The following is a 25257-nucleotide window of genomic DNA, read 5'->3' as shown; positions in this document are numbered from 1 at the left end:
ATAGGGTGCACTGGGAAAGGTCAATGCAAGGTGCACACCATCAAAACACATAGGCAGGATCAAAGTACAACTATCATATGTAAAATGTGGGATTTCTGAATGTTGAGGAGAGCCTACAGGCTATAGATAGTGGGCTTCATAGGTGACTTCATTGAGAAAAGTAGGCTTTTGTAAGCAGTATGGGCCTTAAATCTAGACAACCATACAAAATCAGAGTGGTATATGCTATTATTTATTGTTCAGTGCTAATGAAGAAATCTTTACGGTCAGCATGACACTGTTTTCCAGAGTGATATGTTAAAAAGTGACATTTTTACAAAATGAAAGGGAGAAAATGCAGTTTTGTCAACCAAGTAGTGGTGGATTTTTAAATGATCAAGTAGTCTATTTTCTAACAGAATAGGACATGTCCTAATGGGCCTGGCCAATAGTTTTCCTAATCCAGTGTTTTGTCATCACCTGTAGCACCAGGAATACCTGAGTCCCTGTCCAGTTTCTGCAGTCCATCATGTTGCCCAGCATTTACTGGTTGTATTAGGGATGTTACAGGGTTCATCCTGGCCTCACTTGCAGATTGTCTGTGTACCTGTTTGCCTATAGATTTGACTAATCTCTTTTCTGAATCTGGCAATAAACTGTCTTCCCCTGTAGCCTTCTGACAACCTTTCTGCCTAAGTAGGAAAGGCACTTTCTTTACTGGGCTCTAAAATTAGTTCTGTAATTGCAGCATTTAATGAAAGAGTCTGCATTCACTTATTCAACAGCTTCATGATTCTGTAATATTCAGATATAACCTCCTCGGCCTTTTCTTGTAGAAATGGAAAAGTTGTAGCTTTCTTATATTTTCCTTAACAGGCTACTGACCAATCCCTTGATCCTTTTAGCTCCCATTAATTGTATTTTTTCAAAAATCACTATGTCCTTGAAATACAAAGACCAGAGTTCAACACTGTGAGCACACCAAAGTTCTCACACTGAGGTAATTTTTTTTCAGAACATTTGTTTCTGTTAGCTTTTTTTGTCATTTCAAGTTGAGCTAATGATTTTAAATAGTTTTTGCTGGGGCTTTTTAGTCATTTTTTTGGCATGTTTTCATCTCTATATTTTTGTAGAGAAGAAATATTAGGCTTGCCAACATAAAATCCAGTTACTTTAACATTAATGTGATAAGAACTCCTGTCTTGAAATAACAAGTGTGGGTTTTTTAAACAAACAAACATTGCAAACTATGCCAAAGAACAAATGGCAACGTGTGATTCCAGCAAGGAAAGGCTCTTCCTCTGAGATACTTTCTTTCAAGCTACATCTAGATAAACTCATGTAAAATTCTTTTTTCACCACACACAACCTCACAATTTAGTCCTCTGCCACTCACTTGAGGATATTAACAACGTGCTTTCAGTGTTCCTGCAAATATAACCTTGTCTTTACAGCTCACTTCTCACACCTTCTCCCTGAGCACATCTGGTATGTTATCAGCTTGTGGACAAAGCTCTGTTCTAATCTAAGATATGGCATTCCAGTGTCTGTCTCTAGTGTAAAATGAGGGAGAGAACAGCAAGTTTCGTGGGATTTCACTTGGCAGCTCAGCTTGAATGACCAAAAGCCCATTTAGAGCTGGTTCAAGTGAGGATAGAAGGTAGTCCCAACCTGAATCAATGCTGAGATACCATGATGGAGGTCTTCTCCCTTGCCTTCCATTACACCATGTCAGAAGCAGTTGTTTGCACTTAATTCCCTGTTCAGAGGTTGTCTTTCTTCCTACCTTGTGTTCTGAGAAGCACAATTACAGAGGCATAACAGGTGGGATTCAGCTCATCTAGACAGGTTTTTATTCTGCCTGATCTAGTAACCTCTTCGTGGAGAGAAATACTTGCTCTCAGGGTATGACTTGTCTGTGACATATTTTAGATGTCTGCCTCAGAAGACAAGGTACTCTTGATGTCACTGATTTTATCAGCCTAAGCACCACTCAGCATAAAATATACATGAAATCTAACTTGTATGTGGACACCTGCAGTGTGCATATATAGCCAGATTAATTCTTGCTGATGGAACTAACTTAGCTCATGCTGAATACATGCTTTAATATCTAGTAGTTTTACTATTATCTTATAATATAAGGGGAATAGCCACATAAAATAAGGGAAGTCCAGTATTGAATAGGAAGTATTAGAACACAATAGCAAGAATGAACCAACTACTTAGGCTAAATATAGTATTGGATGAACCTTGCAGTCAAAGTGAGGTCAATGCACAGCCATGAAATCACTAAGCAGTGATGTCATCATTCCAATGACAGCACAAATGACTTAATCTCATTATTGTGATTCCCATCAGACTTCAGCTGTGGTGGTTTCTAATCCAGACTAATATGCACTAGAGCATGTTTCTTAGCTTGCATTACACAACTAGAAGTAGATTTCTGCACTTCAGTTGATATCATTGCTGACACTGTGGAGATGGGGACATTCATGACTTAGATAGGTGCACAGTATGACATTATATAATCTTTTAAATATTTTTTCTTTCATCAAAAATCATGAAAGCTTTTCAGATATATATTGTATAAAAAGACAAAACAGTTCCAGAAGCTAAATGGGAGAAACAGATTTGTTCATCTGACCTCATTTTCAAGGATTTGAGAGGCACAGAGAAGAACTCATGGTATAAAATTTTTGCTCCTTTATTTCATTTGCCAGTTTTATAACAGCACTTTTTTTGTGCCTTTATAAATACACTCAAATACTAATACACTCAAAACCTCACACACTAATTTAAAAAGTTTTCTCTATAGTTATTTAAGAAATACTTTTCTCCTTCTATCAAAGTGTTAAGCACAAAAAAAAAAAAAAAAAAAAAAAAAAAAAAAAAAAAAAAGAAAAAAAAGAAAAAAAAAGATTGCTTCAGAAACATTAATAACTGTCTTTTTCTTTGTCAGGCTTCTCAAAATAAATCAGCACAGACCAATCAAAAAATTTCATTTGTGAGCTTCCTTGTGCTTTGTTTTACTTCAGTATTTTAAAATCACAATTAAAATAAACTATTTGAATGAAAAATCAGCTTAGACTCGAAAAAGGGGAATTTATTTTTATAAAAAAACCTATCAGTAGTTTTGAAATTTATCCTTTAAATTTCTTTTAATAATTGTGAATTCTTGTGTCCTTTTTTTGTTTTAAGTTTCAATTTTTGATTTTCAAATATAGTTTAACTGGTCATATTAGTTATTATCTAAATTTTGAAGAACTTCCCATATGTAATTATATAATACCCTACTGAAAAAATATCTCTATAGTGTGTACCCACAAGTTTCAAGAGAAGGACACCAAAGCTATATTCCTACAGTACAAGACTGTTGCTGTGGGACATGAAATGAACCACGGTGACTCTGTGAATTCTCAGAAGGCTAGAAAGGAGGTTTATTCAGAATGTGACTTCTTTATATACAATTTACAGAGACCAATATGATTGGATGGGCAAAGTTAACACCTCTTCAACCACATTGGTCAAGCCAGAGAGCCATCAAGAAGTCCCTCCTTCAAAAAGAATGAATGACATAGATACAGCAAAACATTTCTTTTTGTGTACAGCAAACTGCCTGGGAAAGAAATTTCACCAAGCAAAACATCTCATACATGAAATCAGGGCTGCACCAGGCAGCTCAGGGCTGGTGAGCCCTGTGGCACCGTGACAGGCTGCTGGTGGAACCCCTGTGACTAATTCCACTCCTCATAGCTGCTGCCAGCATCCACCCCACACACATCAGGGCAGATGGCAGCAAGTGCTTCTAGGAAGTTCTTTCCAAGAGGTGTATGTTGAGAAGTGAACAGCCAGTCACTGTGAAAGCTCCTTGGGTGGCGCTGCTGCTGCCCTGAAGCATCTCCTACATGAGATCAGTTATATAAGATCATCTTCTTCTCAGAGCTTCATATCCATAATCATCTTTATTGTCTCAGATGTTTCCACATTTAGTAGTTTTAGGATTGTGAGCTGTGCTTTGATTTGATATGTCATCATTCCTTGACTTAACCAGCATATATTTTTCTCTTGTCCTAGCCCTCTACATATGCCTTGTAATTGGGTTCTGACACTGTAACTAGTTTATCTTTACCTCCTCCCATTTGCACGTTTTCTGTCCCAGTTTCTTTTCCAACTGAGTTAGAAATAGCCTTTGCCATTTGAATGCCATTAAAATTTACTTTGCAAGAGTACCAGAAAACTGTTTCTTTCATATTGTTAACTACACTTAATGAAAAAAATATTGGTTTCAATTTTAGCCTTCAAAACTTCCAGTTATGAAATAGGTATTTTTATGTCTAAAACTGAGCAATTTCTTTACTGCAGTTTCCATCCTTCCTAGTTCAACATCTCCTATACTGTTTGACACCCTCACTGTTGTATCATGAATACAGATATGTTTGAATCAGTTTAATCCTTTCAGTATATTTGCAATTTAGATGTGTGATGTCCGTAAAGTTGGTCAAAAGTCCTTTTGTGGATATGTGCATATATATTTAAAATATATCATCTATATTATACGGTATAGCTTACAGTTTCCTTGCTTGTATCTGTGTATTTTCCAGGTGTGTCCAGTGAACAAAAATTTTATTTACCTCTCACAAGTTGTATATCTTCATATTTAATGTGAGAAAACACAGTGTGATAAAGCCTGCACTTATGTTCTATAGGACCAAGTGAAATGCATCACATTTCCATAAGTGAAATGAATATAGGTGTCTGAATTAAACTCTGTATAAATATCTTTTTTCTTTTCCGAATTCTAACTTCTGTTCCAGTCAAATATTTTCCTTTCATAAATATCTTTCTTTCAATCAATCCTTTATTGTGTTCTCCCTTGGCATAGCTTGAGGAAATTTTATATCTGCAAGTCTAATAGTCACACAACATTCTCAGCTCTCACATTTAAAAATTAAAGTTTTAGAGGCTATAGAAAATATTGCAAATTTCACAAAATTAAAAGGTGAGTAAAAGATCTGTTGTTTTTAAAATCTTACCATTTTCAGACAATCCTTTCACCTACGCTTGCATAGCCAGCACGTGAATTTGTATACATCCAGAAGGCTTTTCTTAAAATCAAAAATTACTTCCTAATACAGACAGGTGCTCCCAGATTTCCTCTGAGCTCTCTCCCCAGGGACTTCTGAGGAGTCTGACATTCAAGTTTAGACATCTGTACAAACCTGTGCTGTTAATTTTCCCTGTGTGACCTACAAAGAAGTTTTTTCAAGTTTTGCCAAGTGATGTTTGGACCTTTTTTTAAAAAAGAGATTTTTTGGGGGGTATATTTACTTCCTATTCTTGTTTCATATGTATATTTACTTTGCTTGCTTTGCATAAAGATGATGTGATAATGCTTTTATCTGGTGGTGTTGAGGTGTACACAGGAAAAAGGAAATACAGAGGAAGGACATTTGATAGACTGAAATGCCATTTCACAGGTGCTGGATAGATTTTGTCCAATTCCTGTGTGCAATGTTTAATTACTTTTCATCTGTTAAATCTGAAACTGCATTAAAATAAATTATTGGCAGGTATAGCACTGTTTTGTGGCTAGAAATATGATGAAGCAAAGATGAACATTTAAGTCAGCAGGCCTGCTCTTGCAGTAAGAGTGTGAGACTTGTATTTAAACTTCCTCTGACAGACCAGTAAGGTTAAGATGGACCATAGTTGTCTATGACAAATGAAAATGCCAGGTCATGAAAGAACAGCAGTAACATAGGTCCCTCAGCTGGCAGATGATCTAGTTATACTCATCAGCAGAGGTTTTTAGTGGCAGTGGCCATATTAGTCCCTTGTTGCACTCCTTGCATACTTGTTTTGGCTACCAAACACACAGAGTTACCTGAGAAGTTCAGTGGTAGAAAGGGGAAAGAACCCACCATATGTTCTTATTGGCTGTAACTGGAACTCAGACCCTGCTGATCCTTTGGAAAGGGATCCTTTGCTGAAGCTGGAGACTGAATACCTTTTTCCCACTCACGTTCTTTGTGGCACAAATTTTCTTCAAATCATTTTCAGTGTGAAATGTGAATTATGTGGATGTCAGATGTGAAAGCTACTAAATGTACAAACACCTTTTCATTTGAGCATGATTCTGTAAAGCGTGGCTTGAAACCAATTTGCAGTGGGCAGCTAGGTTAAAAGGAACATTTACAGAGATGTTGTTAATGCTTCCAAATGAGTTTAAGGTTTTCTTTATGTCATCCTCAATTTTACATTACTTTAGTCTTAAAATAGTCGTGAATTCTGAAACTGAAATATAAAAACTAAAATAATTTGATTTCCTACTACTTTATTTATCTCTTGCCAGTCATTCAATCACCCGGACATGAAACTATTCATGTAATACAGGTTGCAGTTTCAAATATACTCTGCTCAATCCTGGAATCTTGTTTACTTGGGAACAACTATTTATTTAAATGGGAAAAAAATCTACACTCTAAATAAAGGAAATGTTTATTTCAGTGCTAGGCAATTGGGTTTTGATAGCTTTTCATTCCTGGCTCATATTCTATTTCTTGTTCCAAACTTTTCTAAATTTCTTTAGGTTTATTTACCCTTTAATACCTACTGTTTCACAATTTAATTTTTCAGAGATTCTGAAAAAGTCAAACTAGTCCTGATTGTGTTCTGTCAACAGATCAGAGCTGAAAAGAGAATTGGGTGTGTGTCAGGAACTGTTGTCATTAGTTTCTGTCCAGACTGAACAACAATGATGTTTCCCCGGCTTCTTTTCTGCCTTTATTCTGCTGTATAAACCTCTGCATGAATAAGATAATGAGATAATAGATGTGTGCCTTTCCTGTGATAAGGGAAACAACATTCTGCTCAAGTCACTCTGGCTATTCTTTGGTTTGTGTCTTGGAGAACCAACATTTTGGCTCTGTCTTTATATCCTTTCATAATTCTCAGTTCTTTTCTTGTGCTTTAGAAAACAGACTTCTAAAATTTGAAATGCAATGTTTCCTTGTATCCAGCTCACGATACACCAAAACCTGCACTCTAAGTATCCCAACACCTCCAAAGTTTCAGTATTACTGCTCAATCTGCAGTGCCCATTTCTACAACTACTCTATTAGCTCTGGAAGACAGTCGATGTCCAAAGAGGTGGCTAGATTGTTACTTTCTCCCTCTCTTTAGTATACTGAATTCCTGATTTGATGGAATTATCTGTCTTAAGTTGCTGACAGTTCAAAATGTATTTCACAATAGAAAGAGATCTGTGATTTGGAACCCAAAGGCAGTAAAACTGTACCAGGCTGTTACCTGTTATTACAGGAAATCCTGGTGATAGTAATCTTTCAATTTTACCCCCACACAGAGGAAAACTGTAAGGAATCAAGGAGTAATTGACACAGGGTGTGCATGTGGGGAAAATTACAGTATTCAAGGGAAAATATGCACAGCATAAGGGGTCTTTTAAAAGTCAGATTTTTTTTGAAAGGCATGAGAAAAGAATACATGAATCAAAGACAATGGGATCCCTTAGTTTAAGTTTTCTGATCATCAGTGATAGGCACTACCATTGCATAATTACTTACTTTTCAGAAATTCAACCTATTCTGTGTCGGTTCTCAAGCAAACTGTTCCGATGCCCTTCATTTAATGAGCTGGAAAATGATGCTGGCTGGCTCAGTGATATTGAAGCTGTGCCCTTTTCAGCCTAGTCTGCAAATGCTCTTTTTTTTGATTTATCCTCTAGGGAACACTGGCCAAGTTAATCTCTGGTTTTGTTTTTGTTTTAATGTCTCTTTTGACATTAGTCAAGACATGATAGTCACCCCAGTGCCATCTGCTCTGAGCTCCATGCTGTTAAGGAAAGATCTATGCTTGCCTAGGTTTCAGTATGACCAAAATGACTGTTTAGGTTTTGTGCCATGTATAGTCCAGGATATTTGAGAAAACATTAAATGACTCAGTTGATATTGGCACAGGCACTGTTTTTATGCTTGGTAACACTATGATTAGTGACTTGCTGTTTTCTATTCTGTAAGGGTCAGAGACGTGAGCGAGGAAAACATCAGCAACTACTTTTTGAACTCCCAGTGGTGGCATCAGCCTCCATAAACTCTTAACATTTGTGACAACTCAAATACCACAATTGCCTATTAGAAGGATTTTTTCTCTTACAACAGTGATCCTGGTATCAGTCAGTTCACAGCTGATATTCTTGCTGTTACAAACATGCACAGAGAGCCCTTCCCAGTCAATCTGAATTTCAGCCATAGAGATACAGCATTTCCAGAAAGCCATAGAACCTTAGAATGGTTTGTGTTGTAGGAGACCTTAAGGATCATCTATCAGCAACGTCCTTGTCATGGGCAGAGACACCTTCCCTTAGCTAGGTCAGGTTACTGGCAGCCCCATCCAGCACAGCCCCGAAGACTTCCAGGGATGAGGTGAACATGCCAGGGTTTGGGCCTTACTCACATTTATCAGCAGTGCCACAGTTTTTCTTTGATTCACAGATAGTAATTACATTTGCATTTTTGGCAAGCAGGATGTTCACAGCTGTGAAGCAATGTATTTTTTCTCCTTGGTATATCCATTCTTGAAACAGGCTGGAAATGAATAACTAGGAAATGACATTTTGTAAAGCCATCACAGCTTTTCATCTTGTCCAAACAGTTTTTCCACCACAGAAACACTTCCCTCCCCCACGGTTTCTCCCCACCTTAGAAAGATGACCATATGACTTTGTTACTGATATTGTGCATTTATAACTTTCATACAATTATTTGTTTCAAAAGTAACATATTGCTTTGTATTCATGCCATTAGTATGATATAGGTATCATTACATGATAGGTATCACTAGATGGATGGGGAGCTTGCATTTTTCAGTTTCAAGTAGCTCTTTAGAATGTTTTGCTTCATCACCTAAAAGTGATTGATTTCCTAACCAGTAGTTACATTCTTATTGGTTCCTGGTACTAGAAATAGTTCTGTATGATTCATTGTAACTGAAAGCAAAACACTGCATCTTTTTTTAACATTCAGATAGGCCAGCTGCTCTCTCTGCCTTCTCCATTTCTCCTTTTTTCTATTTGAGGTATTGAGCATGGTAAAATTTGGGCTTTTGCTTCAAAATAAGATTTTATTTTAGTTTAAAAACTTGTTGGCAATTGGAAATCCAGAATCACAGAATGAAGAAAGAGTTAGTTTTCAAGAACTTTCCAGTTATTTTCAAAAAATCCTCAAAAGAGACTCTTGAAATAAAATCTTTAATAGGAAGTATTGATGAGCAGAATTTCATTTTCTGCAGATGGATGTTTCCTAAAAGGGATGGGCTTGCAGAGGAAGGATCCATTGTTGTTTCTTCTCCCTTCTATACGCATGTCCAGTCCATTCCCCTTTCGCCTGCTGCTCCTCTTTTTCAAGTGTATGAATCTTGTCAAGGATTTTGCCTTAAAAATCCTGGTGAATAATGACTTTTAGAGCAGACTTCTGAACCTCTTTGACCTTGCTATCTCTGTGTGGCTCAGAACCAGCATCTGGTTTCAGAGTCACTTTCTAGTTCATTTGATGTTAAATTGGCCCGAGACATTGTATTCATTGATGGTGAATTAAAGGGCCTATTTCCTGAAATTTAGCTTTGCAGAATCAGGTCTTCTAATATTTTTTTATTGCAGGTGCTTGGAAAATAAATTAAATCCAGCTTCCCATAAAGGATGGAATATAAGGACAATCACAAACATTACTGCATAATGTAATAGTTCTTGACAATTTAAATGATACAGATACTCCCATAATTGTTTATTTCACTTTCTCAGGTGCCATAGAATGATATGAACTTTTATATTTGAAATATAAGCAACAATTCTCTGCCTTCCCTCTCTACTTTAAATACTCCTTGAGGAATTTATTTTGTTTCAATCGAACATTTAATTTCTCATACATGTTATCCCTAAAATTGTATAAACCCATAAATAGTCTGAAAAATTATGCTTACTAAATTACTCTTTTATGTTGACACTGAAGTTCATTAGCAAAACCTGTGTTTACTTAATGCTACTTCATTCATGCATTAGAGAAGTCAGATATAAATTAGTTTCTGTTTTCATTTCCGTACCTTTTAACAATCACAGAAAAAATTCAAAGAGAAAAATACACAAACCGGCAACCTTTTTTAGCAGCCTGTTTTTCTCATGGATAGGCAGATTCTACTTTGTGGGTAAAAAGCCATGGCTGGGATGGGAAAAAAAAGAATATTGTGGGAAAATATGTACTGATGAGGCTTCCTTAATGCAGAACTACAAGATTCCCAGGAGGAGATGCCCATGTCCTGGCAGGGCTGTGTAGTAGGGTACTCTATGCACATATTTAGCCACTGACAAGTTTTTCTCCATTATACCTCAGTAATGTTTCATCATGTGCATTAATTGTCGATTTAACTTTTTTTTCCCCTTTAACTTAATTTATTTAGTCCTTTCTGTTATTATTCTGAAGAAAAAAAAAATCAAAAACAAAACAAAACAAAACAAAAAAACCAAAACAACAGAAAAACCCCACCAAACCAAAATCAAAACCAAACAAGCCATTTAATTCTGTGTGAAAGGAGAATTCAAAGTGGTTTTCTGTAGCTTATAGAAGTACAGCATGTTGGGGGCAAAAAAATAAAACCACATTTTATAAAAATATAATCAGCTTCTCTCCTGAAATGAAAAAGATTTTCTTCTTTTTTTTGAAACATTTTTCATAAAATTTTATAATAAATGTTTGGTGAATGTTATTTGTTTGTTTGCTGGTCATTTGTTTCACTGTCTTTTTTTTCCCTTGTATTTTTTTCTCCATTATTCCCTTCTTTTACATGGAAATATTACAGAAATACTTGGTTTAAAGTCTTCTTCCACTCCCTTTTTATGGAGAGGACCTTGAAAAGCCCATATCCCAAAATAAATAAATAAGCTAGTCTTCTATTCTTCCTATTCCTTCACATGTTTTCTATGATGAAAGCCAGTAAATTTTTTAAATTTCTTATTTTCTCAGCTATGTCTGCTTTTGATACACCCTTAAAAAACAGTTTTGATGATATTTCTACTGCTCCTATTACTACTCCTAAACTCCTACTTCTAAATTTAAACTCCTCCTACTAAAATTAATTAGTATTAATTTTAGGTAGCACAAAGCTTTTTATTTGTTTTGTTTTGTTTTGGTTGATTTTAAGGATCATAACTCTTGGCACTTTACAAAGTTCACGTTTTGCAGGTAGGGAAATGTAAGCACAGAAGGGGATAAAATGATTCAGTCAGGATGACTCATCTGGTGAGACAACAGGTGTTCTGTCCTCTCATCCTACTTTATTCCCACAAAAGAAGTAAATGTAACAAAGGATATCCTGATGGTTTGTCCCTCCTTCAGCTGCCTGGGCGCCTCCTCCACTCTGCTCAAGGTTTCCCCTAGAGAGCCAAAGAATTTTACACCAGGTGAAGGGCTGGACACGGTGGTGGATGGTGCACCTACAGCTCCTACAGGGAGGACACCGCTGAGCTCTGCTGGAAAGCGCTGCCTCAAAAGCAGCTTTTACTTGGCAAAATTGTCCATTCTCCCGGGAACACTCCGGAGAATGAAATAACAAGACGTCAGGGGAAAATAGCTGAAGACTATTCCAAAAGCAACAATGTTACAGTGACATTTTTTCATCTGTAGGGACTGATGAGAGATAGTGGGCTTTCTCCTGGCTCTCTTGGATTGTGCATTTTGTAATGTTTCCCGAGTGATATAATCTACTCCTTGGAGCCAGCAATTATGGCATGTCCTATGCCAATTTTAGTAATGACATCAGGATCAAGAAAATAGGCTTTTGGTACCAAGTTGCCCTACAACTCCTTTTTGCACTACATCAAGTAAATCATGCACAATTTTCCCTGGTAACAGGAAATTTCTTTATACAAAAAATGCCCTTATGCATTTGTGGGTTTTTTTCCCATTGTAAAGATATGTCACGTTAATGATTTTGTCCTAAGAAACTCTATAGTTCAGTTGTTATGATTTGTCCAGACTTTGCAATAATTTTATTAGTTTAAATATGTACTCTTTTGGTGTTTGGGGAAGGGCTTGTGGAAAGAATGAGAAAAGGCAGCACATTTTGCCAAATGGAGAATGGCAGCAGATGAGCTGTTACAGCAGGGAGGATGGCTGATGGACAAGAACAGTGGAAAGCAATCATCTCCCCTCCCAAAGTTCTAGTGCAAATTTGAGCACAAATCTTATTCTATGGAACTGGTTTGTGCTTACAGATAACTCTATAACTCATGAGAAATTTTTAGCTGGCCTTGATAGATCTACAGATATATATTTCTACATGGGGCAAGGCTGACTTGTAAATTTTAATAAAATTATTTGGTTTTGCTCTGTAAGAATTCCACAGAAGATTTTGTTTCACAATATGCAGTGATTTGTAACAGCTCTGGCTTGCCAGGTTATTCACATTTATTAAAAAAGTTTTTTTTTCCAGCTTCTCTTTCAGCTAATTACATATAATCAGCTTGCAGGTTTGTTTAATACTGGAAAAAAATGCCTTGCTACAAGCAATGTAAACTGGCATTTCTGTTACTACATTCCTGCACAGAGAAAGACTCACTTCTTTGATGAGGCATGCTTAGCTTAGCACTGTGTGTGGCATCTGAAGACTGAAGCAACCAGTGTTAGAGGTTTTTCTCTCATTTCATGTTAATTTTTTAATAGTCCTTGAGCATTCTTGGAGTTCAGTTCATTTAGCTATTTTACCAAATGAGAGATGCACAATATGTATGGATAACTTTACACCTCAAAACATTTATTTTATTTTGCTAATAGTTAAAGCACTATGTTTATAGCTCAGTAGGTCTTGCTTTGTAATGTTTGCTTTCAGAATCCAACAGTCATGTGCTCAATCATACAGTGACTGGTAGAAACAGACAGTATAGGAGCACAGGAGATTGTTACAAAAACATGCTTATATTATATCAGTATTTAATAAAAATGAGGTTGTGAATGAGGTGTTCCAATGATCTTGAGGATGAGCAGAAGATGAAGTTAATCAAACATGCATTATAACCAAAATGAAGCTTGTTCTTCATCTGTGTACTTTTAGAAGGCAGACCTGCAACACTGCATTTGAAGCCTGAGATTTCTGATGGTCTGCCATTGACTATTCAGCAGGCTGAAATAGAAAACTGGAGATAAGCAGCACTAAGTGCAAGGGTCTTCAACGTGTGCTCAAATATATACACAATAACCTGACATCCATGTTAATATGACTGAAAAGTCAAGCATTTGGCTTTGGAACTTTGGTTTAGTCCCACGCATGAACAATTTTATACTTTACCTATGTGGTTCTGTGTTATTTTTACTTCACTGAGTACCCAAAACAAATGAAACTCAATTCATGAGGTATTTTATCATTTTCTTGCTTCTCATTATATGGTCATATGCTTTATTGACCATCTGCTGTTCATATGTATTATAAAAACTACTCTAACACTTTCATTAGCTTTTCTATGCTGCTTACCACTATTCTTACAGATGATTAAATTAATTTTCATATCACCCTTGTGATAGAAGGTATTGTTACCATCCTTACTTAATAGGTATTAAACCACAGAGATTTTAGTAAAAGCATTACCTGGCTCAAACATTCAAAATGCAGTGTCTAGGACTTTGGTTTTCTGATCTCCTTGGCATGGGATGACTCTTGTATTCAGAGCATTGTTTCAATGGAACGGTGAACAAATGATGAGGGGCTGGATTACTAGGGAGATGTAGCACTTCCACTTGCTTCTTCTTACTCTTTTCCATTGGCATTCACTTTAACAGTGCTAGAGAGAGAATAGTGGATCTGATGGACCGTTGATACATCGTGGCAGTAGCCCTCAGAGGTTCTGAGTTAATTTGTTTGTGAGTGTTGATGGCTTGAGCATGTGGACACCTCAAGAATGAAAAACGTTTAACTAGTGATGCATGATAAAGTTGGTGTGACAGGTTCATTATCAGATGCTTTGCAGCTTGAGCACATATTATTTCCAGTTCCTGATAATAAAATCACTCTCACTTCTTGGTAGCCTTTTGATCAGCACCTATCTTCTACAGTGAAAGATACAAATACCCCACTAACAGGGGCTTCTTCCTCAAAGCTCTCTGAGGCTCTGAGAAAGACAGATTAAAAAAAATATTACAGTAGCACATCAGTATTTTCGATAATGCTGACACGAGGTGACAGACTTAGTCTTGGCCTGTACTTATTACTTGTTGGAATTTATGAAGAGGTTCACAGAATCAGTAAAAAGACACAGCATTTTGCAGATGCTTGGCTAAACCCTACTTCATGCATCAAAATATGAGTCACTAGATTATAACAAAACAATTTCCAGAATGTCTTAAATATGAAAAGATATATTCCATGCCACTCTCTATCAACAGTTGACTTTCTTTCTCCTATAAAAACTTGGAAAGAAAATTGTAGCACAGAATTTAGTAATTTAACAAGAAAACACAGTTGTATAATGGGGAACACCAGGCAGCCCTCCCAGGTACTGTTATTAGGCATTTTAATAATATATTCAACATTAAAATAATATCCTAACATTCAGGAAAAACAAGACCCAAATGATTCATTACTGTAGATCATCATTTGCTTTGGACAAGTGACTTGAATTATCTTTGACATTACATGCATTCAGTGAATGTGGTCAGGGTCTAACACAAGTGTGAGTGCAAATACACAAAATAATTCATCCCAGCAACCTTCCAAGGTTAGCTCCTGAACTTGTTTCCCTTTAAAGGGTGTTGCTTGGATGTGGCAAAGAACTTCCAGAACTCAAATCACTACATACACCTTGAGACATACAGTAGAAGTCTAGGAAAGGGGAAGCAACAAAAAAAAATCAGCACATGTGATAAACTAAATACAAAAATACAGTATAAAATAAAAATAATTAAAGATTAAAAAATAGAAGTTAAACAAAAACAAAACTAAAACAAAAACCACACAAAAATGAAAATCTAAAAAATTTCAAGTAATTAGAATTTAAAGAACTGAAATGAACTGAAGTGGAAGGGATGAAACAATTTTGCTAAGCTAAAGTAGAAAAATTTTAGAACTCTGAAGGTCTTAATACCTTGAGTTTTCACCCCTTATAATATATAAATAAGGATTTATATATTATATCTATCTAATTTATATTATTATATAATATATATAAAATCTATAGCTTGCTTTCAGTTATAATTGCTGTTAACACATCCCAACACAAATTCTTGTGGTAGTAGAATTCACATATAATTTATTGCCTGCAATTGCTTATTGCCATAAGAGGAATGCTACAATCGTGTGAAGGGGGAAAAAAAAAGTTTCCTGTCAAATATAATTATATATTCTTTACTTAGAGCTTTCATTGTTGTGGGGAACCTAGAGCAGTACCTAAAGAAACAACTTAGTTTCTTATCCAGCTGTCTCCTGTCCACCATCCTCTGAAGCTGGCCTTGATTTCATGCTTATATTTATGTGTGCACATTGCACTGGAGGAACAAATCATCTTCTATGTGCAAGGTCCCTATAGTTTGTGCTTTACACTTTCTTCTCTTTGGAGCTTTCTGTCCACAGCCCTCATCCATTTTCTTCAATGCATAAATTTTGAAGAAAAGGTTGCTTAAGGCCAGTTGTGCAAAGATTTAATAACTATGAGCTGAGTGATGCTGAGGATTGCAGATTCCCTTGTCATAATGAACACACCTCCTGGCTCACTGGATCTCCTTCTGAGAAGAACCTGGGCCTGTTTGAAGCAGTCCAGGGGAGGCCACAAGGATGATCAGAGGGCTGGAGCACCTCTTCTGGGGGGACAGGCTGAGAGAACTGAGCTTGTTCAGCCTCCAGAAGAGAAGGGAGACTTAGAACACCAGGGAGACATTGGAACACCTTCCAGTACCTGAAGGGGGCCCACAAGAACACTGAAGAGAGACATTTTATACAAGAATGTATTAACAAGAGACAAGGTAATGGCTTTAAGATGAAGAAGGGTAAGCTTAGACTACATGTTAGAAAGACATTCCTCATTGTAAGGATGATGAGCCTCTGGAACAGGTTGCCCAGGAATGTTGCAAATGCCCCATCCCTGGAGGTGTTCAAGGCCAGCTGGATGGAGATTTAAGAGCCTGACTCACCAAAAGGTGCATTCCTTTTCGTCACAGGTGACTCGAAACGAGATCGGCCCATTCCGAACCAAACCAGTCTATGACTGTATCATTTTATGTTGTATTTTCTGGTATGGGAGAGTAGCATGGAGTGACCATGAATTAGTCCTGCCACTTTCTGTCACAGGTACTCTTTTCAAAAAGTCTTTGCCACTAATCACAGGGTAGTGTAACCATATCTTCTGTGACCTAGAGTTTATCACCACTGGGTCTGTACATGATGGAAGCTTCATAATGCATATTAGTGTTATCCGTTGGATTTTTTTTTATGTATTTTATGGACCCAGTGTTTTCTTCAGTACTGTAGGGTATTGATTTAAATGTTATGGGTCTGAGAAACTACCACTATTTCCTATATGTTTGCTTTATCACATCAGAAATTCATAAAGAATACATAAGCAATTTATTGCTTTTGATAATGGCATCCAACTGCATTTACAGAAAGAGGAGGCTGAGCTCTTTCAGTGTCTTGAATTTTCCTTCTCTGGCATAATTTTTGTTCCCAGGTATGTTCTGCTAATATCTTAGGAAAACTGCATTTTAACTAGAATTAGAGAATATGCTTGGTGGATGATTTCCATATTTTTATGAATTGATAAATAAACATTTTGATATACTTTGAAATTTTATTCTACCACATTTAAAATAAGAGAAAATTAATGGCATTGTCTATTACAGTAAATTCATGCCATATTGTCACATTTAGTGCAAGTTGGTTTAGTATCCCAGCATCCAAATACTGCTCAGAAAGCAGAGGTGCAGAAAAAGAAGTTGGACTAAGATCAAAACTCACCCTGGAAAAAAACCCAATTTTTCTTGGACTTCTTGAAGAAATTAGGTGAAGTGATTTTTAAAACAGATTTGAAGGTAACTCAGTATTCATGCCATCCAGAGGAACCTAAACAGGCACACGAGTGGGTACATGGGAATCTTATGAAGTTTAGTAAGACCAAGGTGCTGGACTTGAATCAGGGCAATACCCGAGGAGATGAAGAGATCAACAGCAGCTCCAGGGAGCAGGAGTTGGGAGGCTGGACCTGCCCCAGCCATGGGCACTCACAGCCCAGAGAGCCAAACGTGTCCTGGGCTGCAGCCAAAGCCCCGTGGGCAGCAGGGCAGGGAGGGGATTCTGCCCCTCTGCTCTGCTCTGCTCAGAGCCCACCTGCAGGGCTGCACCAGCTCTGGGGTCCAGCACAGAAGGACAGGGACCTGCTGGAGTGAGCCCAGAGGAGGACACAAAGGTGTTCAGAGGGATAGAGCACCTCTCCTGTGAGGAGACACTAACAGAGTTAGGCTTGTACAGCCTGGAAAAGAGAGGGCTTTGGGGTGACCTGTTTAATTAAGGGGATTTACAGGAAGGATGGAGAGAGACCATTCACAAGAGCATATAGTGACAGGACAAAGGGAAATGGCTTCAAAGTGAAAGAAGGTAGGTTTGGATTAGACATTAGGAAAAAAATTCTTTACTGTGAGGGTTGTGAGGCGCTGGAACAGGTTGCCAAGGAAAGTTGAGGACGCTCCATCCCTGGGGATCATAGAATCATAAATCCATAGGATTATAGTATGATTTACATGAATGGTGACAGAGAGACTGCTATCAAATAATGACAGTGACAGAATGGAGAGCCATCAGTCCAACTGAGACTGCACTCCTAGAAATGCAGCTGAAGTGTACTTGAGCAATGGCATATGGGGGTGGCAGGGAGCAGCAGGCTTGTGGGGTACTTGGAGCACCCCAGGTGCCTAGTCTTTCTCATGTCTGGATCAAGTGGTTCTGGTTTTCAACATTCTTTTTCTCAGATTGTCCAAAATACTTCTAATTCTTCAACACTTTCTTCAGAGTTTCTCATTCAGGTCTCAAGCTGCTGAAGATTTTAGCAGAAGCAATAGGAAAAAAGAGTTACATCAAAATCTTATTGGCTTTTTCTGTTATCTAAAAGAAGGAGTATCAGTCCCATTAGGTCTGTTAGATCAGAAGAACCATACAAAGTGACGTAAATCCAGTAAACACATGAATTTTTTGAAAATTATTTTTCATTAATTTTTGTTGTGGTTCTTGTTTGAATTGTTATACTAAAATAAGACTATTTCAGCTTCTAAAAGATATTAAAACATCAAATCCATGTGATAGGATCTGGAATCTGGAATTCTACTTGAACATCACATTAGTAGGAAGAAGTTCACTCCAAAGACCAAGTTTAGAGAATGAAACTTGCCAGGTGAGGGATGATATTCTCTCTGAGGAGAAAATAAAAGGAATAACAAAGGAAATCCCAGTATGGCTGAGCACAACAAGCAATTTGATTTAATAGGTGCCTTAAAAAAGTGTTTCATGCCAAAGGGATAGACCTCTGAGGTATAATCAAGAATAATGAGGTGACATTGTGGAAAGCACAACCTCAGTTGAGTACCAGGAAAGTGTTCAAAGCTGAAGCACCAAGGAAAGTGAATAGTCATCACAGGAAACTCCTCGCTTGGAAACTTCATACCAAAACATGAAGCAATTTGTTTTGAGAGATTGTATTTCCTGAGATGCTTGCTAGAGAAAACCTAACACAGAAGATAAATAGATAGTCGGAGTTCCCTTATTAACATGTTTGAGTTCACCCGTTCTTACAAACCAGTCTGCTTCATTGTTTTTTCTTGTGCTACACATCTTCTATTTGTCTGTTTCCTGGGCTTATAATACTAAGTCTAGTCATTTTAAACCTAATATTAAGCTTTCTACACTCAAATGTTTCTAAAAACAGTTATGCCAAGAACAAAAGCCAAGTCCTATTGCTAAAAAAACAATCACAAAATGCCACATTTTATTCTTTTGCTTGGAATTTTGATACTGGAAAATCTATCCACACCACTTCTAAATATGGAGTTAATCATAGGGTTTGCTTACTGAATTGCTGAACTGGAAACTCAAAGCCAAAACCAGATACAGAATTCTACAGTGGTACATGAAAATTCAGATTTAGATCACGTGTTCCTTTTAATACCATTTTGTTACAAACGACAGGAAATATTTTAAGTAAAGGAAGGTAAAAATTTTTCTCAACTTTGCTAGACAGAAAATAAAAATACTGGTTTATATATAATCATCTTTTCCTTCAAATGGAGAGAGTATGTATTATATTCCTTCTAAAATATCAATATAAATATTTCTTTTTCTTACCACATTTTACTGAGTGTTTGGAGAGGATTTTTTTGGTTTGGTTTGGTTTTTTTGGGGGGGGGTGGGGTTTTTTGGGGGGTGTTGTTGTTGGGTTTGTTTTTTTTTTTTAACTACTCTTGGGAGAAAATGCAGAAAGAAAGGACAAAACTAAATGTGGACTCTTCTGCATCACTGGGTAGACACTGCCAGTAAGGAAGCATTTTGAATGGTCTCAAAAAAAGAATTAGCCTGCTCTTCAATTATATAAATGCATTGATTTAATTTTACTTGGGTTTTTTTTTCTGATGCTGCAGGTTAGCCTATTCAACATCTAAAATCCTGGGAACCTGTGGCAGGAGCAGATTAATGACAACTTATTTCTTTATGATACAGAAAATTCTCAAGTTTCACCTCTCACATAGGGATAACTATGCCTATGACTAAAGAAAATGGACACTCAAGAGAGCAGTTGTCAGAATTTAAAGCTTAGTTTATTAATAAGCAATAAAAAGGCCCAAGTGAAATCACAAAGACCTACCAAGCAATCTTAGATACAGGCACACTGTGGCCTTTCTCTACAATCCTCCATATTCATGATGCATGCCATCATCTGTGGTGACCCATTGCTTATTTAAATTGAAGCAATCCAAGCAATAAATACAGATTCTGCTTTTGAAGGCAGAAGTATCTAATCCTTCCCTTCTCCAATTGCTAAAGCCTCCTTCACCAGAGATAGGCTCCTGTCCTAGGGCACAAACAATAAATAGTTTACTCTTTCCTTGGAACCTTATAGTTTCATTACCTTGCTTTTACTCTAAATTAGATCCTGCTCAAAGGGAGTTGCTGCAGGGCAGGTCTTCTGTGATAATTTCTGTGAATTACAGCTGCTATACCAAATGCATCTATTTTGTGTGATATTGGGATTGTGCTACCAGGTGAAAAAACAGGACATGGCTTCTTGGAAGTGAGGACATCGAGATGTGTATATAGGTCATAGCACAGATGGCTGGAGAGATTGCTTGACACTAGGACAATGGACTCCTTTGATGGAGGAAAAAAATGCTCCTCTAGAACTTGCCTGTCCCTCTGTAATGCTAAAGATGGCCTTAAAAGATAAGATGTCCCCAAGAGGCTCAATTAATTTGGCTCTCCAGCCCTGTAGTTCCCAAGATAAGATGAAAGTGGGAAGACACTTAAAGGGGAATAGCAGGAGCACAATTTGCATTCTTAAAAAGTCTAGTAAGTTCTTCATTTTAGGGTGAAATTAATTTCTTTCTCTCTCCTACTATTGCATATTTCTCTAAAAATAAAAACCACACAAAAATTAAAGAAAATAACCCCCACCAAATGTTGCAGGATTAGTGCTGAATTTTCAGTACTAAGGAAAACCAACTCTAAGATTTTCCTTGCAGCCTTAATAACAAACTCTTGGATATAGTGATTATGATGCCATTATTCCTTATGTAACTAAAGTCTATGTTTTATATACAGGCCTCCACATTTTTTCTTTTAGCAGAGAGTAGGAAACCATATTTTAGGAACTCAAAAGGAAGTCTACACTTTCTTTTAATATGCAAAGAAGCTGTGTAATCATTAATAATGAAGAAGTGGTCCTAAGATTCAGGATCCAGAACCTCTCCTGTTCTTGCCACAGAGTCCTAGTATTGTCTGAAGCAAGTCTCCAACAATCTTCCTAAAGTTTGCTTAGTGGTGTTATTTGTTGTATTAGGAGCACAGGGAAGATCAGCCACGAATGTTTACAAATCACTCAGTTTTGTTCCCATCTTAGTATACAGCCTGGATGACAGAAAGTGGGCAAGAAGTGCAGAAAAGATGAATAGCCAAACAAGGAAAAAACCTCTGAATTTCATCTCATGTCAGCTTTGTCAACATTGGACACTGAATAAGGCAGGCTCTAAAGACAAACACTGTCCACTAATGCCTTAAAGCATTTTGTCAAAATGCAGACACAAAAGTTGCTGAATTAGTATTGACTTTTCAGGGCTTTTGCTTCTCCAGAGTTTCAGCAAAGCTCTTTGAGCACATAAAATTCTGTGATGTCTGTGCCAAATGCTCCTGTCACCAAAGGCAGGTCCGGTTTGCATGCATTATGCAAAGTGCCCAGAGCTGGCTGCAGAGCAATGCTGTAAAATGCTGTCTTTAAATTGCCACTTACTGCCTGTGAAATGAAGGCAAAAGAGTTTCTGTCCTCTTTAGGAACAACTTCCATGAAGATGTTGTCATGTTTCTCTGTTCTTTCTAATTCACAGCATATTCTTGCTGTTGCTTAAAACCTATTTGGAGTGAAAAGATAAATATGAAGCAAGTATGGCAGACTTTTTTGCAATTCTGTTCAGGCAAATCAAAGAGCCTATCCTATTTTTGTCTTAAACTTTTGATCTTTTTCAGTGTATCCAAAAACAAAGAGCAAAGAACTGGTGTGAAAATGTTAAATTCTTCATTCTGATTCTCTCTTCTTTTGATACAGTGTAGTCAGAAGTACAAATTCTTAAAAATAAGACTTGTGATTCAGACAAAGCAAAAATTTATATGACTTTCATTGTAATAACTCTTCTTTTGATTTAGAGTTCTACAAGCTTTTGTATCTGAAATTGTTGGCAAATGTCTCAGAAAGATCTGAATAAGACGCTTTACTGTAACATTTCAGAAACTTTTTAATATAAACACAGGTTTCTGAAGAAACTGTTCTGTATTCACATTTCCCTTTGACTGTAGAACTGAACAATTCTTTTCTTGATGCATATTTTCAGAAAAGACTTTTTCTTGGAACAGCACGAGGCAAATCCAGCTGATATATTTGGATCCTGTTTTTTACTTTTTAGACCCATCTAGTGGTCACCACGCAGTACAACAGGATAAAATTTCTGTTGCGGCAGCAATGTCTGGCACAAGCTTGCGGTTACCTGGTGATGCAAACCAAAGGGCCTCTCTCAGCTGGTGAAACTGCAGTTCTACCTAATAGACTTCTAAATTCTAAAAATCGGTTATGTTACAATCTGACAGTGAAATCATTCGTAGAAACCTATCTTTGTTTCTGACTGGAAGAAATAAGACTGGTAATATAACAGTCATATGATGCTCACAAAAGGGGGATGAAGAAAATAAAACAAAACTGCAAATAAAACCATATTCATTTAATCTAAATACTTTTGATTCGGTTGAATATTTAAGTCCGCTGTTAAAGAAAACAGTTTAGTATTAACTCTTCATTCAAAATCCTCATCCTGTGAGAGGGACTTACATTCTTCTTTCTTTATTTATATCCATATTTTAACTTTTTTTGTTTTAAGGTTTTCAGGCAAGCTTATGTACATTTGAAATGATATTGCCATTGCAGAAATTAGTCTTACTGAGAAAAGTCTTCTGTTTTACCTAAAATTTCAGGAATTATCTGTCCTCCTGCCCTCAATAGAAAAACAAAATATACAGACCATGTATTGATTAGAAGTCTTTGTTTTCTTGAAGCTGTTTAAAGGGGGAAAAAAGTTATTCAGGCAATGAAATATAAATGTTAGAAAAATTGGATATGTTGAGCTAAACCCTTCATTAGTATTGTGATTATTTTGTGCTCCTATATTTAGGAATTCAAGCAAAAAAGATATTGATTGACAACAAGTAATAGTAGTCATGTTAGTAAAAATGGTACTGTGGTTATGAATGAATGACACTACAAGATACAAAGGATATTTTACTGTAGCTTTCAGAGTATCTTGACCTTTCCCATACATTCTCAAATATTCTTTGTGGGCAGATCTCACAGTCATCACAAAGATGCAGCAAATAATAAAAATGAAAGGCAAAGAGGAGCTCTGCACAGTCCGAGATCCCCTAGAAGGCTGGTGGTATTTTGTTTTCTCCTGATAGCTTCAGTCGGATCTCAGCTGCCTTGGTTGTTCCTGGATAGGGGGTACACTTAAATACCTCCTGCCCAAAGAAACCCAGGAGAAGCTCCCAGGCACAGGCAATACTTAGCAAGCTAAGTTATCAGTGATATTCAGCTCTTTGCAGTGATTCTCAGCTCAGAAGCTTGCTAAGCGCCTTGGCAGACGCAGGGAGAGAGAGGAGAAGCTATGAAGTATGAAGTTCCACAGATGAATCTTTATTGGCATCCTCCGTGAAGGGTTTCAGGGACAGCTCTTCTACTGAGCTGGGGGAAAAGTGGGGTTTTTATAGGTACCGAGGTTTTGAGAAGGGGTCCAATAGTATGAGTCGGGGTAGAAAGTGACCTATTGTCTTACAGGGAGATAAGAGAGGGTCCAAGCATGGGAGAAGGGTTATTTTGGCCTAGTCACCATGACCAGGCATTTCTGCCCTTAAGCGACTGACCGCCAGAGAGGCCTACCAGGCCTCATGGCTGCAACAGTGGTAGAGTCTAATTTGAACTCTCATGGTTTAAACTTTCTTAGTTTGAGATTGATAGAGCAGCAGGACATTTAAAGATACAGGAAAAGTATCCATCCTTAATCAAATTAAATTAGTCCTGGGCAGAATATTGGGGGTACCCAATACCTCCAAGGGTCCAGCCTTGTGGAGAAATGGCTCAGTAATAGCAAGACAGCATGGTCAAATATGTTTTGAAACAGCAAAAAGGTTGTAATAAAAGAATGAAAATAATACAAAAAACAAAACAAACCCAACAACAACAACAACAAAAAAACAAAAACCAAAAAAACACAAAAAACAAAAAATAAACCAAAACAAAGCAAAACAAACAAACAAACAACCACCAAAAACACCCATGCACAGTATAAGGAGCAAAGTCCATATCCCTGTTACCACATCCCAAAAATGCCTTGAGTACCTTTATTCTTTCACTTATCTACTTAATGACTGAGGAGGGCTTCATTGGCACACTGCCAATGGTAACAGGGACAGCTTTTGAAGAGCTTCTAGAAAGTCCAACACGTGCTTCTGTCTTGTCCTTGAGCCAATTGTTGTGAGAGAAGAAAGAAAAGTTCTAGCTGAAGTTCCTAATATGTCTAGAGGTAAATTGAAACATCTTTCCTTATACAGAACTGCCCACTGGGATGTGGGGGGTGCTTTCCTACATAAATAGTGTATGTGCTCGGATTTACTGACAGGTAACTGTTTCGAAAAGTACAGCGAAAAGAGAAGTAAATTACTCTGCTCTCCTGAAGTTTTAAAATATTTTCTGCATTTATTTTTTTTAAAGAGAAATAAACAAGCCATCTACTTCTGCTTTTCTACCTTCAAACTGTAAGTGGTGAATACAAAGAAAATAGCATAGTCTGAATGTGGCAGTAGGCTTGCAGTTCCATAAATACGTGCAAAGGAAAAAATAAACAATGAAATAAATCACAAAGCAAAAATCTGTCCTCTGCCAGGCAGTGTGCAGCTGTGTCAAAATAAGCAATATATGTTTCTTTGATTAGCTCATTTAACAAAGGAAAAGAGTCACTGGAATGCTGTCATTTCAGCAAAGTATTGAAGTGGCAACCTCATTGAAACCTCAGGTCAATGGGAGATAAAACAAGCTGGTACAGAGTAACATGTACCAGCTCTCACCCTGCTGTTAGGCCGAAGTCTAATCAACAGCTGACTTGCACTGCATCTTTTCTGCTGTCATTAGCTGTAACTGGAAACCTGTGGGTGTCCTTCAAATGAACACCATTTAAAAATTAGTACTTTATATGGGTTCACCAAAAATCCATAGTACGATGCTAGCACTTTTCTACGTTTAAGAAATCATGTGAAAGGTCCTGTGTTCATCTCTCATTCTTAAATGCTTTAGCAGTGTTATTTTTTCCCCATTAGAATGGCAAATGAGCCTAGACACGTTGTCTTGCTAATCCACACATTTGTAACCTCTCAGACTGCATACCACAAGACATCTAACCAGGAAGCCACATGCTGCAAAAAGCTCCCATACAGTAACAA

General features: G+C 37.1%; 1 protein-coding gene across 4 annotated transcripts in view; it reads left to right on the top strand.

Annotated features, from left to right (window-relative positions):
* PDE4D (phosphodiesterase 4D) overlaps nucleotides 1-25257 on the top strand; it is a 535741-nt gene that overhangs the window by 412402 nt on the left and 98082 nt on the right. The window lies entirely within an intron of this gene.

Source organism: Prinia subflava, chromosome Z (assembly GCF_021018805.1).
Source record: "Prinia subflava isolate CZ2003 ecotype Zambia chromosome Z, Cam_Psub_1.2, whole genome shotgun sequence".
Taxonomy (NCBI): Eukaryota; Metazoa; Chordata; class Aves; order Passeriformes; family Cisticolidae; genus Prinia; species Prinia subflava.
The sequence above is the reverse complement of the archived record's forward strand: the minus strand, read 5'-3'. Positions and strand labels throughout refer to the sequence as shown.